The sequence below is a fragment of the Panthera onca genome, chromosome C2, assembly GCF_046562875.1.
Source record: "Panthera onca isolate mPanOnc1 chromosome C2, mPanOnc1 haplotype 2, whole genome shotgun sequence".
Classification (NCBI taxonomy): Eukaryota; Metazoa; Chordata; class Mammalia; order Carnivora; family Felidae; genus Panthera; species Panthera onca.
Window position 1 is genome coordinate 110,457,086 of NC_138347.1, and position 19,090 is coordinate 110,476,175.

The following is a 19,090-nucleotide window of genomic DNA, read 5'->3' on the forward strand; positions in this document are numbered from 1 at the left end:
TCTTCCCAGCCCTTCCCATATGTTCATCTGTTGTTTCTTAAATTCCACATATGAGTGAAATCATATTGTATTTGTCTTTTTTGATTGACTTATTTCACTTAGCATAATACATTCTAACTCTATCCACATTGTTGCAAATGGCAAAATTTCATTCTTCTTGATGGCTGAGTAATATTCCATTGTGTAAGATCCACATCATCTTTATCCATTCATCAGTTAATGGACATTTGGGTTCCCTCCATATTTTGGCTGTTGATGATGCTGCTATAAACATTGGGGTGTGTATACCCCTTTGAATCTGTATTTTTGTATCCTTTGGGTAAATACCTAATAGTGCAATTGCTGGATCATAGGGTAGGTCTGTTTTTAGGCTCTTGAGGAACCTCCATACTGTTCTCAGAGTGGCTGCACCAGTTTGCATTCCCACCCACAGTATAAGAGGGTTCCCCTTTCTCCACATCCTCTCCAACACCTGTTGTTTCTTGTGTTAATTTTAGCCACTCTGACAGGTGTGAGGTGGGATCTCATTGTAGTTTTGATTTGTATTTCTCTGATGATGAGTGATGTTGACCATCTTTTCATCTCTTAACCATCTAGATGTCATCTTTGGAAAAGTGTTTATTTGTGTCTTCTGCCAATTTCTTTAAGTGTTTATTTTTGAGAAAGAGAGAGCCAGGAAGGGGCAGAGAGAGAGGGGAACAGAGGATCTGAAGCAGACTCTATGCTGACAGCACAGAGGGTTCAGACTCATGAACTGTGAAATCATGAGCTGAGCCAAAGTCAGATGCTTAACCTACTAAACTAACCAGGCACTCCTACCCATTTCTTAACTGGGTTATTTGTTTTTTGCGTGTTGAGTTTAATAAGTTCTCTTTAGATTTTGGATACTAACCCTTTATCAGATATGTTGTTTGCAAATATCTTCTCCCATTCTGCTGGTTGTCTTTTAATCTTTTTGATGGTTTCCTTCACCATGCAGAAGCTTCTTATCTTGATGAAGTCCCAGTAGCTCATGCTTGCTTTTATTTCCCTCGCCTTTGGCGACGTGTCTAGTAAGAAGTTGCTGTGGCTGAGGTCAAAGAGGTTGTTGCCTGTTTTCTCCTCTGGGATTTTGATGGTTTCCGGTCTCACATTGAAGTCTTTCATCCATTTTGAATTTATTTGTGTGTATGGTATAAGAAAGTGGTCCAGTTTCATTCTTCTACATGCCACCATCTAGTTTACCCGGCACCACTTGTTGAAGAGACCGTCTTTTTTTCCGTTGGATATTTTTTCCTGCTTTGTCAAAAATTAGTTGGCCATGTAGTTCTGGGTCCACTTCTGGGTTTTCTATTTTGTTCTATTGATCTATGTGTCCGTTTTTGTGCCAGTACCATACTGTCTTGATGACTATAGCTTTGTAATGTAGCTTGAAACCCAGAATCGTGATGTCTCCAGTTTTGTTTTTCTTTTTTCAGGATTGCTTTGGCTATTCAGGGTCTTTTGTGGTTCCCTACAAATTTTAGGTTTGTTAGTTCTAGTAAAAAAAAAAAAAAAAAAATTAAGAGACTTAAAAAAGAAATACAGCTAATTACACAATCATAATACCCACTTTTTAATACAGAATATGTTCAATACTAACATATATTACTTTTTATATTAGAAAAGTATAATTTAAAAATGCTTAACTGATGATAAATAAAGTGTTACCTAATTCAGAATGCAATCTGTGACTTATGTTAACAAGTTAAAAATCATGGTATGAGAAGCAAGCTTACCTTCAACCTACGTTGTGTCTGCAAACAAGTGTAGCAGAGGATTGTGAAGAAATCACGGGGCTTTCCTATCTCATTTCCAAGCAACAGCTTCATTCCCACCAAAACAGCAACAGAAGACACCAAACTCTGTTCCTTCAATAGGGGAAGTTTGGAAATTCACAGACTTACTGCCTATTTTAGCCTCCAATTTATCATTTCCAAATCAAAGAGAGCTTCAATTGTACGCACCACCAAGAAAGGACAAAGAGTTGCCAATTTAACTACACAACATGTTATCATATAGGATTTTCGTGTTTTTCCTTATTAAAGACTACTTTTAGACTTGGACATAGATTTTTTTTATAGTAATATGCATATATAAAAAAGAAATATAAGCAAATTAAATTAAGTATTTCTAAAAATTTTGTACACTAAATATAATTCTGAATCCCTTTTCATACAGAACATCAATATGTGTTTTTGCACACAAGAGAAAGGGCAGCATTTCTTAAAAGAATTTCCTAGTCTTGTCTCTGGAATTTGCTTCCTAGCCACTAACACTCATTCTGCAAGTTTGATGCTGGGGCCATCCTGTTTGATGCCATTACAAGCTCTGCAGTTTTTTGTTTTTTTTTTATGTTTATTCATTTCCTTTGAGAAAGAGAGAGCAAGCAGAAGCGGGGGAGAGAGAAAGAGGGAGAATCCCAAGCAGGTTCTGCGCGTCATTGTGGCACCCAACGTGGGGCTCGATGTCAGGAATCGGAAGATCATGACCAGAGCCGAGATCAAGAGTTGGACGCTTAACCAACTGAGCCCCCCTCACCCCGGTCCCCCTCTACAGCTTCTCTTTTAATGGCCACAAGAAAGTTTCTGACAAATTAAATTCCATGCCTTAATGATAGTCATATATAATACAAGAATTGCTTTTACCAGCCTCTTGTTGCTTTGGAATTTCTTTCACCTAATTTGGCAATTTCTCTCGCCTTCAATAGCATCTGTTATCATATGACTTTAACACGTGTAGTACTAAATTTCATAGACCTCAGTGAAATGATGACAATTCGAGCAGTTGTGACCATGTTCACAAATAAAGAGGCAATGCCAACTATATCATGACTGCCATCTGGCCATTGCTTATTTCTGAAGTAAGACATGTACCAGTTCCAGAGACATTAAAATGTGGGGCCAAAGTGCTTCTTAGAATTGGAAAAATATATACATTGAGCTAATGAGGAATGATAGGTTCCAGTGGTATATATATTATTTTTCCATTTTTAAAAATTAATTTGTCCAGTTCTATTGAGTTATATTTGACATAACATTGTACTAGTTTAAGGTATACAGCATAATGGTTGATATATGTATATATTTCAAAATGTTTACAAGTGAGTTATCATGCATTACCTCACAGTTATAACTTTTGTGTGTGACGAGAACTTTTTCAATTTGCTGCTAGCAACTTCCAAATATATAATAATTAACTGCAATCATCATGGTGTCCTTTATACCCCCAGAATTTACTTATAAGCACAAGTTTGCACGTCTTGACCACCTTCACTCCTTACCCCCGATGATATTAAAATATTCAATGGTACAAGATACCAGAGGCTGAGATACCAATTATTGTTATATGTCCGAAATCAATTTGTATTGATCACTAATTATATGCCTGGTATAATAATTGTGCTAATTTAAGTGTCCTTTGTTAACTAACTATATCTAAAACATTAAAAAATAGCAGGAGATACCCAACCTGAATTAGATGCATGGGAAGCTCCCTGTTCCCTGAACACCTTTGTAAAGAAGCACAGATAGAACCAGGCCAGAAGAATAGGTACACTATTGTGAGGTGGAGAACAAAAGAAGGGTATCCCAGAAACATGTCCCAGCATGAGCAAAAACATGAAAGGATGGCTGGAAAACAAATATTAAGTGCCAACTGTGTGTCACACATTGTCATTATTACGTAGCATTCAATCTCTCTCATTAATCCTGTCTCCACTTAAATATGAAGTGCTGAGGGTCACAATGCTCTTCTCATACTATTGGGGAAGTGGTTGAGTAAGAATCCCAACTTGAGGGGGCGCCTGGGTGGCTCAGTTGTTTAAGCGATTGACTTTGGCTCAGGTCGTGATCTCACGGTTTGTGGGTTCGAACCCCTCCTCAGGCTCTATGCTGACAGTGTGGAGCCTCCTCGGGATTCTCTCTCTCCCTCTCTCTCTCTGCCCTCCCCCCACCCCCGCCACTTGTGCTTTCTCACTCTCTCAAAATAAATAAATAAACTTAAAAAAAGAAAAAAGAATCCTAACTCGGGTCTGTCACGGTCAGACTTCAGAGCCCACAAGCTCCATATACCAGAAACTAAGGTCACAAGAACAGAGAGTTTGTAGTTAGAAGTTGTAGGAGATTCATGTGGCTAAATATGGTGAGAACTGAGTGTGGCCTGTGGCATAAACTAAGGGACCTGGATTTTACCTGGATGGCATCTGACACTCTCTGAAAGTACTTAAGCTTCTGTATCCTTTAAAACAATACATCTATCAACATTCAGTCTCAGAAATAAAAAATAAACAGCTTTGTTGGTAGATTTTAAAAAAAAATCTACCTAAGCCCATAAACTCTGAGGGTGATCTTAGAGAAAAATTAAAGAAAAATATTTATAAATACATAAGAACAAAGCATTAATATCTATATCATTTGCAAATCAGTAAGAAAAAGGTAACAATGGAAAAATGAGCAGAGTGAGAATGTAGGTTCCAGAGAAGACACAAATATACATGAAAATATATGCAGCCTCAACAGTAAAGATAAAATGAAAAAAGTAATGAGATCATAGTTCTTCATCCACTAGCTCAACAACAAAAAAAAAAAACGTTTTTAACCCACTGTTAGCAAAAGTGCAGGGAAAAGAGAGTTTCAACTCATTTATGGTAAGAATGTAAATTGGTGCAGCCTCTCTGGAGAGCAATTAGATAATACATACTCAGAACCTTGAAAACAGGCAAATGTTTGATGCAGGAACTCCACTATGCAGGATATAATCTTGAGGAAATTATCCTTGAGGTACGCAAAGAAGTATGTTCAAGGATGTTCATCAAAGCATTTCTTACTGTGGCAAAAAATTAGAAGCAGACTAAGTGTTTATTGGGAGGAGAGTCGTTAATAAATTAGGGTTACAATGCAACTACCAAAAATAGTGTAGATATACAATTCATAAAAAATTCAAAATGTTAAGTAGGAAAAAATGCTTTTACAAACGTGTTTAAAAATGCTGGTTTTAAACACATCATGCAGAATGTCCTCCTTGGCATTTTTAAACATGCAAATAGCTACGTGTATATACGTCACATCTGGATTTGGAATATTTAAAATGTTAGCATGTCCACCTCTGGACAGCAAAACTTCAATTATGCTTTGCTGTGCAACCAACCACCTTACCATCAGTGGCTTAAAAAGCCACTGTTGTTATTTATGGTTTCTCACCATCCTGTGGGCTGGTGCTTGGTTCCTCTGCTGGCCCCCCGGCTCTCCTGTGTTGCTGCAACCAGCTGTGGGATGGGCTGGATCTGGAGGACCCAGATGGCCTCACTCACATGCTTAATGGTTGGTCCTGGCAGTTAGCTGGGGCCCCTCAATTCTCTCTTTCTCGTACCTTAACCATCCCGGACAGGCCTAGTACCCCCCCGTACAATGAAAAGATAAAGCCAAAATGACAAGGAAAAGTCTCAAAGGAAGTTTTGAAGATTGGTTCTTACTAGGGAAAATGTTCTTAAAGGGAGACTTTCTTTTTTTTCAATTTTATTTTTTTTTACATTTATTTATTTTTGAGAGACAGAGCACAAGCAGGGAAGGGCAGAGAGGAGACACAGAATCCAAAGCAGTCTCCAGGCTCTGAGCAAGTTGTCAGCACAGAGCCCAACACGGGCTTGAACCCACGAACCATGAGATCATGACCTGAGCCGAAGTTGGATGCTGAACTGACTGAGCCACACAGGCGCCCCAAAGGGAGACTTTCTACAACACGTATAATATTGATTTGTATATTAGGCTTTTTTAAAACATTTTTTTGAGCACTCACGATATACCAGGCCCTCTTTGGAGTGCTTCGAATGTATTAAATAACTTAATCTTCACAATAACCTCATGAAGTAGAAACTACCATTGTCTACATGTTATAAACGAGGAAACTAAAGCACAGGGAGGTTAAGTACCTGTGCAGTCTGGCCTCAATCTGGCTCATAACTATCACACTACTGTCATACTGTTTGTGACTCTGTTATTCATTCATATTCCCATTTTTCGCAAACAAAATGTAAGCACCCCAATGTCAGACTGGTTCTTTCTCTATCTCCTCAAGTTCTTCAGTAATGAACAGATGGATGATATGTCCCAAGCAAAGGACATGCAGCAAAGGGCTGTGAGAAGGTGGAAGAGGGTCAGTAAAGTATCCTCCAGACTGAGAAGGCACTTTCAGACTGGGAAACAAAGCAAGTCACTCCATACCATTCATAGAGTTTTATCAGGGTAACTTACTGACAGAAGGATCACACAGACAGACCATCCACCGTGCTACGCAGCTATTCTCCACCCCCACTCAGACTTTAATCCACAGGTTTTCTAGAGCAAGGGGCATGATGGTGAGGTCAAAGCGTAGTTACCTAAAGGGGCACCATCTGTGCATCAGAAGGGCTCTAGCAGTTAGCTCGAGTGGAGCCTTGTGCGTGCGGTCATCTCTGCTAGTTACCCGAAGTGGGGTCTTCTGTGTGCTACTTTAGGGAAGATCAGAACAATCCTTCCTGCATTCCCGTCAAGGCACACATGAGCTTCCACGGGGCCTGGAATACGTGGCCCTGAGGGAGGTCATTGCATAGGCACGGAAATGATGGAGCACCCAAGATGGAGTCAGTGTGGTCAGCACCCCTCCGAGGGAGCATCCAGTGAGGAAGATAAACTCAAATGCCTTTGTTTGTTTATTTATTTGTTTACTTATTTTTAATGTTTATTTTTGAGAGAGAGAGAGAGCACGAATTGGGGAGGGGCAGAGAGAGAGAGAGGGAGACAAGAATCCAAAGCAGGCTCCAGGCTCTGAGCTGTCAGCACAGAGCCCAACACAGGCCTGAACTCATGAACCATAAGATCATGACCTGAGCAGAAGTCACATGTTCAACCGACTGAGCCACCCAGGAGCCCCTCAAAGGGAAAGTTTCGGAAATCGAAGTCGATCAGCAGTCCTGGTCATGAATTAATATTTACTTGGCTTCTGGTTGGTGCCAGGCCCTGGGCTAGCCATAGATACAGTGGTAAAGAAAGTCCCCGCCTGGTCCTGCTAACAGTCTATGAGAAAAGAGCGATCCTTGAGGGCATGTAACGCCAACCCTGCTGCTCACGTGGTGCCCTTTCAACTAGTGCTTTCAGGTGTGGTGGGCACGGAATCCAACTTTCAGGGCTTGTACAGAAAGCAGCCAGTGTGAAAACTCAGGACAGGCGCTTAACTGCTAGTGTGGGAATTTTGACAGGAAAACGGAGGAAAAAAAGGCAGTCACTTGAGGGAAAAGGAGAAATAAGCAGTTTTATTTCAAGACTGGGGACATTTGGCTGGAAGTCAGGAAGCTGGGTTTCAGCCTGTGCCTGCCACTTTCTTCTTGTGGGAATGAGGACAAGTCATTTCATCTCTAAGACCACAGTTTCTTCATTGTCAGATGAATTGTCCCTCCTTCTCAGCACAGTTTGGAAAACACTGGTGTAGATTAGAGTTATTTAAATGTGGCCAGTGTAATGGTTGGGGGAAAGGGAGACAGGGAGGTGGGGTGGGGATTGGGGAGAGATCTAGACAGATAATTGTACAAAAACTTTCCCCTTATCTTGAACAGCGACTAATTAGAATAAATTTCTGTTATTCTAAATCTAGGGTTAAAAAAAAAAATCATAATGAGAAAAGGGTTTCATCAAGTTTAAAAGTTGGTGAAAATGGCTCTGAGGACTCTTCTTGATGGGCCTCAAGGAAATAGTAGAAAGACTCACTCAAGAGAGAAAGGGCCTCTTTTTCCTAGTCCTTGTATTCAGTGTCCAGTCCACTAATCCACGACTGCAGTAACAATGATCACTCTTAATATATTCACCCTCCAGTGACGGTCAATTAGGATCTCTACATTCAGCCACAGTCTATGATTAGGATCCCAGGTAAACCACAAGGGCAGTGTGGAGAGTGACTTTCAGAACTGGTCAGGTCCCAGGAGCTATTGTTTTATTCTTTGAATTGCAGGGATGAGCTAAGCAATTGGGCAGCCACTTTCTTCCATGGGGTCTAGTTTAAGGTCACTGCATGACTTGAACAGACTCTTCACCTCTCAGTACAGTACTCTCCTTGGTGGTTTGGCTTTTTGTTTTCTTTTTCTTTAAAATTTGAATATGTTTATATGGTAAAAATTATACAAAGTAAAAAGTTTCCTACTTGGCCCTCTAGATGCATCCACTGTGAACAGTTTGTTATATTTGATAAATTGTCAAATTTATGGTGGGACATAAGCAAACATTTAAGGGCGCAAGGGTGGCTCAGTGGGTTAAGCGTCTGACTTCGGCCCAGGTCATGATCTCACAGTTTGTGGGTTAGAGCCCTTCGTCGGGCGCTGTGCTGACAGCTCAGAGTCTGGAGCCTACTTCAGATTCTGTGTCTCCCTCTCTCTCTGCTCTTCTCTATCTCTCTTTCTCTCAAAAATAAAGATTAAACAAACACATATCTGCACATATGGTAGACACACACACAAACACACACAAAAATATCCTGTAACAACATTCTATACCTTATAGTTTACCTTGGATATCATTCCATGCCGTATCATTCCACTACTTCTAGAACTACCATGTACTTCTCAATGTCTGCATAGCCTTAGGTAGAATCAAATAAAATTGTCATGTTTGTAAGTCATAAGCAAATACTGACAATTTCATATGGTTCCACCTAATATTATGTAATTGATTAGCAAATTTCCTGTTGATAAATCTTTAAATCATTTCTTTGCAAAAGCTAAGCACCAATAAGGAAAAAAGTGTTATTTCCAGCTCTGAATCTCCATGATTCTTTGCTTCGTTCCCATTCTTCAGTGCCTGGAATATGTAGGGTAGTAAAAGAGAAACTTTATTGAATAACAATGCAGGTATGGTTTAATTCTATCAGGTGTAATTTGGAGTCTGCTCTAAGCACAATCTTGATGGTGAAATATGATGAACATCCTCTAAGCAGAGTTCTACTCCTTTTTGGGGAAACTGGGGTAAGAATGCCATCATCACTATCACTGATTTCCTTTGGTGATAAGTTCCCAGTGTCTATTTCCTCTTCTTTTCTGTCCTTTCCTAGATCCTGCTCTTTCTCTGGATCATCAACACAGAATGTAGAATCACAGCTCTTGTTTCATGAAGTTTGCTAAGTAATTTGAACAAAGAGATATCTGGATAGGCCACACTGTTCCTTTTGTGTGAAGAGTTTGGTGTTTGCAAAAGAACTTGAGATTAAAAAACAAAATCTGTTGGGTACACGCCACTTTTCAGGTAAAACTGTATCAGGAATCATGTGGGGACACTTAAAACTAGCCGATACTTTCAAGTTTTCTCCTGCCCAGATTAGTTTGGAAGAAATCCAGTCTTACTATCTCAAAAATTCAGCAGGAAAAAATAGCTGAAATAAATTAAGCCCATGATTACTAAATTCTGTGTTTACCTAGACATTCTGGCATTGGATTTCAAAGGCAAAGCTTTTTAGAAGTGTTTTTTAAACTCAGTTTTGCCATAGATTTTAAATTGGAAGAAAAATGGTAAACTAAACACATTTGAGCTCATTACCAAGCTACTCTCACCAAGCAGCACTAATAGAATTTGAAAAATGCTTTCCAGAATTGAGATCTGCCACCTAGCAACCACTTTGAAATGCTTCCTGTGCTGGCTCAAGACTACTCAAAATGCCCAATTTTGAAATTGGTGGGGCGTTTTGCTGTGCATTGGCCACAGTCATTGAACAGGGGATTAGAACTTGGTTTTTAGGGCATGCAGATTAGAAAGACTGTTTAACTTGACTGCTTAACTGGGTTTTGAAATAGTGTTGGAAGATTAAATACAGATTAAAGATCGCATCAGGCATATTATACTAAAAAATTATTATTTATCTGAATTCAAGTTTAACTGGGCATTCTGAATATTTATTTGTTACATCTGGTAACCCAATTTTGGGGAGACGTTTGTAGTGCAGAGCAGAGAAATGTTTATAAAATATATATCACGTGTGTTGACTTGATCCCTCAAGGCTGCTAGCTCTACAGATCTCAAATATCTTATCCAGGGCACTGGTTAGTGAGCCTACAAGGGAGCCTGAAGTGCAGGTGTGGGCAGCACAGGAGCTAATGGAAAGGAACAAGAAAATCACCCTAAAACAAGGGGAGGACAGACAGCAAAAGGGGTTAATAGTGCAGGAGCAGGATGCACCCATGGAGTGTAGTGCTGTGTGGTGAGGAGAGGGAACTGTCTAGAAATCTGGGAGGAAGTTCAGGTGGCATATCAACATGTATTTTATTTTATTTTATTTTATTTTATATTTCAATTGAAGTATAGTTGACATAAAATATTATATTAGTTTCATGTGTAAGGGTAGTGATTCGACAAGTATATACACCATGAAATCCTTACCACGGTAAGTGTACTTATCATCTGTCACCATAAAAAGTTATTACAATATTATTGACTATATGCCCTATGCTGTGCTTTTCATCTCTGTGACTTATTTATTTTATAACTGGAAGTTTGTACCTCTTAATCCCCTTTATCTATTTCACCCATCCTCTCCATCCTGTCCCCCTCCCCTCTGGCAACCACCAGTTGGCATTCATTTTGTTTCTAAGGGGAAGAAGGAGAGGAAGTGAAGCCCTCTGCATAAATGTGCACTCTGAAGCTTGGGCTGTGGGAGGAGTGCAAACTGGGCATCCATAGAGGGCACTTCCACCTCCAGGCAGCATTCAGACAATTTCAGGTCACTTGCAATAGCACGGACAGCCAGTCTGGGACTGCAAAGGCTTTGTCAAGACGCTGTTCTTCCAGCTTCACCTGGCCCAGTTCTGAGCTTGGCAGAGGCTGTTACTTTGTCTTCAATCTAGATTATAGCACATCATCCCCACCCCAGAAATCTGCAGCCCCTGATTAATTTACTACAGCAGTACCAAATAGTTAAAACAGAATGCATACATAATCCCTGTGTGTTTGCACACGATTGAACATCTCCTGAAGGACACACAAGAGGCTGCTAACTGTGGCAAGAGGTGGGGATGAAGAGTGGGTTGAAGTGAGCGGGTCCTGAATGCAGTGAGGTATACTTGCTCACATATCTTTGTACTCATTGGTTTATTTTTCTATGTATCACATTATATTTAAATATATTTATATACTAAATATATTTATTTGTTAAATATATTCATATATTTAATTATATTTAAGTATAAATCAATGACTAGGACAAATTCAGTCTAGAATCTGACTTATTTTTAAACTACTTTCCTCTCTGATTTAAAATGGCTCATTACAATAAGGTGTTTTTAAATTAATTTCTTTATACTAAGTTGCATGATTTGTATCCATTAGAGAGGTCTGGGATCTGACATTTCAGCCTGCTTTCTGGAAAATTAGCTGCTGAAATCAGTGACAAATCAACGGCAACCCTTTACAAAAAGGTTTTGCTCGTATTTTTAAATGTTTACTCTGAGTTTTGTGCCATGCTGTTTTTATGTATAGACATATAGAAGCTCAAAATGAAAGTCTGATAGAAACTAAATAAGAGTTTTGTATATTTTTTAAATAAAAGCAATATTGAATCTTACCTTGTATGTTCTTAGGCTAAGAGTCTTTGTCCCTTTTGTTCAGTAATGGATTTCTAGGACTTAAATTAGTTTTGGCACATATTATGTGCTCAGTAAATTGAATGAAGGTATACATGATCACTGGAAAATTCAAACATTACAGAAAAATATGATATTGAATGTGTGATTTTCTCTAGTCTCTTTCCTCCAAATAATCACTTATTTCATTCTCTTAAAATAAAAAAAAATTATTTCTTAATGAGTAAAAGTTTCATTATAAACATGTTTTTAAAAACTAATTAGTTAAATGATACCATATAGAATCAACAACAGAATGCAAGAAAATGTTTGAGACTTGCATAACTGGCAAAGGACTAGTATCTATAATATGTAAAGAACATATTCCAATCAATTAGAGAAGCTGGCAAACTATTTGAACACACATTTTATACAAAGGTAGCTCCTAATAATCAAAGTCATATGAAGAGTACTCCGTTTAGTCACGAGGGAAATGAAAATGAAAACTATGCAGTCACCAGATTGGCAACAATGTTGAGGTCTCACAATAGTAAATGTCAGTAAGGGTCCTGAGCAATAAGAGCTCTCATATATTGTCTGTGAGTGAGAAAACTAGCTAATCCAGTATAGATCACTCCTTAGCATTATCATTTAAAGCTAGAATACACAGCAATTCCACTCCTGACTATCCAAGAGAAGTTCATTAATACAGCAGCAGTATTTGTAATATCCCCACATTGGAAACTGCCCAAGTATCTACCAGCAGAGGAATGGATGTAAAAAGGTGGTATAGTCCCACTACAAAATTCTACATAGCAATGAAAATGGAAAAAAAAAAAAAGGCATCTTTAGAATAAGACTCACCAACAAATAGTTGTTATAGAGGTTTTTCTAAGGGTTTCCTTAGGGGATCAGCAGGTCATTTCAGTGGACAGACTCTTCCCAGCGATTCAGAAATGTCCCAGCACTGGGATATTCCCATAAACAGCCTGCTTCACCTGAGGGCTGCAGTGTTATGGGGGAAGGGAGAAAAGGTTCATAGAGAGTCACTAAAGGGGTTTGTGGGTGAAGGGGAGACAGTGAAGCCAGGAAACATTCAGACAGTGGCATAAAGTCCCTGACATAGAGATCAGAAAAAAGTCTTGGGCTGAGGCTACTAGAATCCCTTCTGGGGTCTGTGCACTGGGGCTCCCAGGCCTGGCTGTGCATAAAGAAAGCTAGTTCTGCTGTGATAGAGATTCTCGAACATCTAGGTAGAAAGGGGCTGTAGAAAACGCTGGTCGCTCAGACTGAGGAATCCATAGAGGCAGAGGCTCTGGGTGACCTGCTGGTTCCTTGCCCGTGGCCTAAGGTCCTTGCTCCTGTTCTTACTGCTGCTGTTGCTTCTGACGCTGACTGTCTTTGGCCCAGCTGTTCTTGAATCCCATCCGAACTTGAGCTCAGCTGAGGTTGAGTGTTTCAGCCAGTACCTCCTTTACTTTATAAGTTGGCTATCATCTTCTCAAGGTGCCTCTGACTCCTGCTGCTGTCTCCTATTATAGCGGTGTGTTCCTAACCCTGCCTTCTGATCCTGCACCTCTCTGGCTCTCAGTTTCCACATCAGAGAGCCATGAGTTCCCGAGGTGCTTTCGTCCTTTGTGTCTGCTATTTCTGCCCGTAATCATCAACTTGTTTGAACTACCATGAGTTTGTTCTACAGACATGAAGAAACGTGAATTTTAGGAGGTTTATGTAAGTGGGATGAAGCTGGAGTTGGTAGTTGTAAAAAGACAATCAAATCCGAGCTCCACCATTCTCCAGGGGAGTCTGAGCAAGTCCTACATCTCCCTGAATTTTATTTTCTTATTTTTAAGTGGGGCTAATGGCTGTGACAATCACCCAAATTGGGTGTGAGCATGGAATTAGAGGGCACCTGTGAAAAATACTCTAAGCTCTGTACAAGACAAAGGTGGACATTTTATTATTGATTTACAGGGGCAGGATTCTCAAAGTCAAGTGCAACTGAGAAGAATTTTCAGCGCACTTAAGATCGGCTCCTGCCTGGGCCACCTGAGTCCTCTGGAGATTCTCATTCTGCAGTCTGCAGCAGGACCCATGAATTTGCATTTTATAAAGTATCCAGGTGATTTTGATGCAGGTAACCCTTTGACCTCACGCTGAGAAAAATGCTAGTTTCACTTCGGTTAATATTAACTGTTTCATATATACATATATATATATATATTATTTGTTCAAAGAAATTCTTAGTATTTCCAGATGAATAAAAAGGATTTAATATTGAATAAAAGGGATGCCAAAGAAGTTCTCTTGGAAGACTGGAAAGTTTTTTTGGAGGACATGATAAATAGAATTTGAATAAGCAAAAAAAGATTTCCTGGCTTCAACTCTAACGTGTGTATGCATTCATGATTTTTTATGAGATATATATATATATATATATTTCATTATTTTTATGTTGGGTGGTTGATCATTTCCTTACTGAATTTGAGCTCCTGGCATATCTAGAAAAATAGCCCTTTGCTGATTATATGCTTTGCCAGTCCATTGCTATAAAAATCTAAATAAAATGTTTTGGTATTTTCTTTTATGTCAAACTTGGAAAGGCCTATCCCATTCTATGATTATAAAAATATAAAACATGATTACCCATGTTTTCTTCTGGGACACTGACGGCTCACAGTGGTGGTGGTGCTAAGATCCAGATCTTCTTGAAAAGGGTACTGCCTGGCTCCCGGCATGGCAGAGAAGTCTTTGAACTCCTGTGCTCGTGAAACTTGCTGGAAACCTGCCCTCTAGGGTGCCAGAAAAAACTATTCATAGGGAGGTGTCTTCCTGGAGGCATTTTGCTACAAAACTACCCAAGGGAGGTGGTAAGGCAAACTTCTGGCCAAGAGGAGCGGTTACAGATTGTACATTGCAGGAGCTAAGCATTTGGAGGGGCTGAGAGTCTCGCAGGAGCCTAGTGCTGGAGAAGCTAACAGCACTGCAGGAGGCAGAAGACCTAGTAGGCACAAAACTTACGAGGGAGGATGCATGAGGTGTGGGTTGGGGAGCTGCTGACCTCTGGGTGCTGTTGGTCACTATGCACCGCAGAAGCTGAATCCTCAAGAAGCTGTAAGTGCTGGAGTCTGGTGCTGAAGAAAGCCACCCTTTACGCTACAGGAGGCTGCCTAACAAGACACCAGAACCAGGAGGCAAATCCTTTTCTTTCTGCAAAGTCTCTCCAGCTCTCCACTGATACAGTTTCAGCGCCAGCTAGCAAATAATATTTAAAGGGCTCAGGTCCATTTTCACAGGATAAACTTGGAGATGAGGCGATCAGTAGGTAACCAGCACACGTTTCATGAATTCTTACTGAATAATAAAAGCATTTAAGGGTATTCATTTTGTTCTGAGTGCAGTTGTGTGCAATTCTCATTAAATTTTGTGTTGTTGTGTTTATATGTCACTCCTGTTTCCTAATTAGCATGTCATTGATGCTTTTGCTTTCTGTGAGTCAATAATTACATACATTTTATTTTTAGCTAACAGGTGGATTTTTATTTATTATTTATGTTTTCTTGCTGCATAAGTATTTACACATCACATTGCAATAAAAAAAATGTGCCTTTACTAGTTGTACTATTTGAGATCTATTAAGATTTGCTTTAGAGCATTTTTAAAATGTTTCATGGGTTTTTGAAAAGAATATAGGTCTGTATGGTAAAAGCTCAATACATATACTAAGTAAGCTTTAAAATTGTATGTTATATTTAAAATATACATTATATATAATATATATATTATATATAAATATACATTTAATATGTATATTATATATAAATATACATTTAAAATGTATATTATATTGTTAACTTAGTCTTTAGAAAACAGATGAACGTCTCTGATTTTTTTTAATTTTTACTTTAATTTCTCATAAATTTTATTTTGTATATTTTTGTGCTATGTTATTTGGTATATATTCATTAATGTAGATTGGAAGAGCATATCCAATTTTTGTCATAGTATATTTGCCTAGGTATGTGGTACATAGCAGATATTCAATAGACACTTATCTAATGATGGCCTTAATTTTAAAAAAAATCCTTTTTGAATACTATTTGTTTATTAGCATCAATATCATATCACTTATATTCTTAGAATAAGCTTTAAAATGTTAGCCAGAAAGAAGTGTATTCAAAAGATGGCAAGATTAGCAAAACTGTAGATAATTACTAAAGTTGGATGATGATACATGAGAATGAATAATACTATTTTCCTTTTTTTATTGCTTGAAGTTTTTCATAGTCAAAAATTCAAAATTATTCATACATAATTACTTATTAATTATCCTCTTTGTAGGATAAATAATTACTTATTAATTCTCCCCTTTGTAGGATGAAACAGTTATTCCTTCTGTTCAGGTTTGGGTTTTTTGGTTTGTTTGGTTTTTTTTGTTCAGAGTCAGAGGATCCTTCATAGAAATACAAGGCTTGGGCTACATTCATCATGTAAACTGACATCCAGTATTTTCCAATATTCATCCAATATTCTCCATTGTGTCCCCCGCTTAAAATACTTAAAGGTTTAGTCTGCTTGTTTGTTTAATTAATACTTGAGCCTTAAAACGACTGCAGGCCTGGCTGAAAACCTTAGTGGCAGCCGTGAGAGAAACGCAGAGCCGGAGCACTCAGCTCAGCTGTGCCCCCATGGAAACTATGAGACAATAAGTGTTTTAAACCGCTAAGTTTTGAAGTGATTTGTTATGCAACAGAAATCATTAATACAGCACCCAATATACTTCCAACTGATTCATTTTCTATTTGAATCTACCTGAGTTAAATTAACCTAAATTAATTTTTGTTCTTTGGTATCTTGTACCTTGACTGATACAGATGCTTACTACATTTTCTTAGTAATTTTTTAGTCTAATTTTTTCTCACTACTCAGTCAACTAGTATTTATGAGTACTTTTTCAAAACTGGTATATAGTTGATAGATTCTGTAGTTCTCTTACTCAAGCATTTTCAAATGCAATTCAAACTAAGAGATGCATTTTATTTTATTACCCAGTGACATATACACATGGGGACACATACACACCAAATTTCCTTACTTTTAATATATGCTGTATTCTTTTACATCGATATTCTGTTCTCTTTGACTCAAAAATAAACGCTAGTTACAATGTACTAAATCAATTTCATGACTGACTAATAAGTCAGTGTTTGAAAAACATGACTATAAACTATCCTTTCTCTTTCCCTTTCTCTCTTTTTGTTTTACCATTTTGAGTTGTTCAAGATACATCAGAGTCCAGTCTGTTTTCTTTTTTTCTTTTTCCTTAGAGAAGTAATCTGTTTGTTTGGTTGTTTTCCCCACCTGGGTGCCCTTAGAAAATGTTTTCCTTTATCCTTGAAAGTAATTTATTTTTTCAGATATTCCACATGTCCTTTCCATTTGAAAAGTGACATGTTTTCTGCGTTCAGGGATATTTTCTTCTATTTTGGAATTGGAAATCCAAGTTTCTTACCTTCTTTTCCCCCAGGGCTCAGGTATTTATCCTTTGACCTAAGGTCTGGGAGAGTTTCTTAAATAACCATGTAAATCACTGACTATGTTTTTAGCAATATCTAATAGGTTTTTTTTTATTACTGACATGGTGTTTTAAAATCAGATGGTTGTTTTTGAATCTATACAAGCTTTTTCTGTTGTCAGATTGTATCCATGCATATTTGCAAAACATATCTGAGAAAGTACATTTATCTAAATATATAAATTACTTATGTGTAAAGATACTCATTAGAAACATGGGCAAATGATATGAACAGACACTTGACCAGCAAAGATGTACAGATGGCAAATATGTACATAGAAAGACGTTCTACACCACTAGCTATTAGGGAAAGGCAAGTTAAAGCCATGGTGAGACTCTACTACACCCCTACTAAATGGCTAAAATTAAAAAGAATGACAATACCAAGTGCTGACAAGGTTACAAGCAGATGAAACCCTCATAAATTGCTAATGGAAATCAGTGTGGCAGTTCCTCATAAAGTTATACACATGTTTGTCATATGATCCAGCAATAGTATCACTCCTAAGTATTTAACCCAGAGGAATGAAGACATATGTTCCTGCAAAGACCTGTATATGAATGTCTTTAATAGGTTTGTTCATTATAGCTTCAAACTGGAAACAATCCAAATTTCCATCAACCAGTGAGTGAATAAACAAACTGTAGTGCATTCATAGAATGAAATAGAACAAATTGCATAGAACAAATTGCATAGATAGAACAAATTGCATAGAATGAAATAGAACATGCAACAACATGGATGAATCAATCATTATATTAAGTTAAAGAGGCCAAATACAAAAGGCTATATACTATGGAAAAGGCAAACCTACAGAGATAGAAAAAAGATCAGTAGTTGCTAGAGGCATCAGTATGGGGGCAGGAAGTAGACTGCCAAGTTGCTGGAAGGAACTCTGGGGTGATGGAAATTTTCAATACCTTGATTTTAGTGGTGGTTATGTGATTGTATACATTTGTCAAAATTCATGAAGACTGTAAATTTAAAAAGGGTGAATTTTACAGTGTAAATTATACTTTAATAAACCTGACTTTAAAAATAGATACACGGGGCGCCTGGGTGGCTCAGTTGGTTGACTGTCCAACTCTTGATTTTGGCTCATGTCACGATCTCATGGTTCATGATTTCGAGCCCTGCATCAGGCTCTGTGCTGCCAGGGTAGAGCCTGCTAGGGATTTTCTCTCTCCCCCTCTCCCTGCCCCTCCCCAGCTCTCTCTCTCTCTCTCTCAAAATAAATAAATAAACATTAAAAAATTAAAAAAAAAAACAGATACAGAAAATTGGGAAGTTGTTTTTCCATCTGGTAAAACTTTCCCTGATCTCAAAATGTACTCATTTATAGAGACAATGTCTTTTTGACCCTTACAGAGATTATGAAAGAGATTTTTTTTTAATTTTGTTTTCTTGGAATAAATTTGCTTCCTAAGGAATATTTGTTATGATTCCTCAGAATAATCCCTTTCTTTTGAACTTTTGGTCCTTCATTTGATTATTGATTTTTTTTTCTACTCAAAGAGAGCAGAATTAGAATTTGCTGGTTGAAAAGTTTGTCTCCTGAAATATTTTAATAAAAGGAAAGGTGGAATTTTCCATTTTTCTGGGCTAGATTGGGTATTCAGTTGACTCTGCAGATGGCGATTTCTGGAAAGTAGCTCTTGACGAAGTAGTTACTTCTTAGCCACAAGTTAGAGCATTTTTGCCATATGGAGTCCAGGGTCAGTACCAGGGTAGGCTCGATTGTTACCATATTGAGTGCACCAGCATAGTGGGTGGGCAAATTCATAACCAGGCTTTAACACAAGGATCACAGATTAACAAATCTACAGAGGCCAAAAGGTAACCTACCTGTACAAAATAATCCACAGAGATCTGCGAAAACCTGGAAAATGCTTGCCTTGTCTAAAAGGAACAGCTGCTGCTCAGCCCC

At 38.2% G+C, this 19,090-nt stretch overlaps 1 long non-coding RNA gene across 1 annotated transcript; it reads right to left on the minus strand.

Moving 5' to 3' along the window:
* Positions 1 to 1,305: 1,305 nt before the first annotated feature.
* LOC132683278 (uncharacterized) lies at positions 1,306 to 5,325 on the minus strand. Its single transcript, XR_009612144.3, has 4 exons — positions 5,220 to 5,325; positions 4,720 to 4,845; positions 1,758 to 1,889; positions 1,306 to 1,492 (listed from the first exon to the last, which is right to left on the minus strand). It is a non-coding gene; the product is annotated as an uncharacterized LOC132683278 (long non-coding RNA).
* Between the last annotated feature and the right edge of the window lie 13,765 nt (positions 5,326 to 19,090).